The sequence below is a fragment of the Octodon degus genome, unplaced genomic scaffold (genome assembly GCF_000260255.1).
Source record: "Octodon degus isolate 3935 unplaced genomic scaffold, OctDeg1.0 scaffold00052, whole genome shotgun sequence".
Taxonomy (NCBI): Eukaryota; Metazoa; Chordata; class Mammalia; order Rodentia; family Octodontidae; genus Octodon; species Octodon degus.
Genome location: NW_004524628.1, coordinates 11,446,819 through 11,447,755, shown reverse-complemented (window position 1 = coordinate 11,447,755; position 937 = coordinate 11,446,819).

Genomic DNA, 937 nt, shown 5'->3' with positions numbered 1-937 from the left:
AAAATTACAATTAGAAAAGGACTGACTCACCTGTTGAAAGCTGTTATGGTTTATATCTAGTTGTTCCCCCAAAGCATCATGTAAATCATGAGGCAGTCATGCTTGAGGAGCAGTGCATGGGCCGAGGGGCGGGGCCAGGAGACCAGGAAGGCTCTCGAGGGGTGGGGCCAGAGGACCAGGGCGGGCTTGAGGGGTGGGGCCAGAGGACCAGGGCGGGGTTGAGGGGTGGAGCCAGAGGACCAGGGCGGGGTTGAGGGGTGGAGCCAGAGGACCAGGGCGGGGTTGAGGGGTGGGGCCAGAGGACCAGGGCGGGGTTGAGGGGTGGAGCCAGAGGACCAGGGCGGGGTTGAGGGGTGGAGCCAGAGGCCGAACTGTTAAGCTGACACCACCGCACCTGCCTACCCTCCTCCAGGCCTGGTGACCTTTCTTGGAGGTATGGAATGGATCATCCTGGACGCGGTGGCGCCCCAGACTTTCTTCCAGACCCTATAGTGCAGGACAGCAGTGTCTCGAGGTCTTGCTATGTAATTTGGGCTGCTTTAAACTATGAAACCTCCAGTAACTGTGAGCTAAACCTTTCCTTCCCTAAGCTTGAGTGTTGGGTATTTGTCCTAGCAACCAGAGAAGAGTAACTGAGACAAAAGCTAACTCTAAAACACCTACAACTAACGTCAGTCCTAATTTTTAGTGAGTTAGTGCTTTCCCTCTGGGCTGAGTGCCATGTGAACATGCCTACCTTCAGCTAGCACTGAGCGCGGGTCAGGAATCCTAGCAAGTGTAAGGAGGAAGGGAGCTACAGGAAGGGGCGCCTGCGCCACAGGGAGGAGCAGAGAGGCCTCTGCCCGCGGCTGGCCTGATGGCTTACACAGGGAGTTCCAGGGGACGCACGAAAGGCTACCAAATCTAACAAGCACGGCTCATAAGATGATGCATGCAC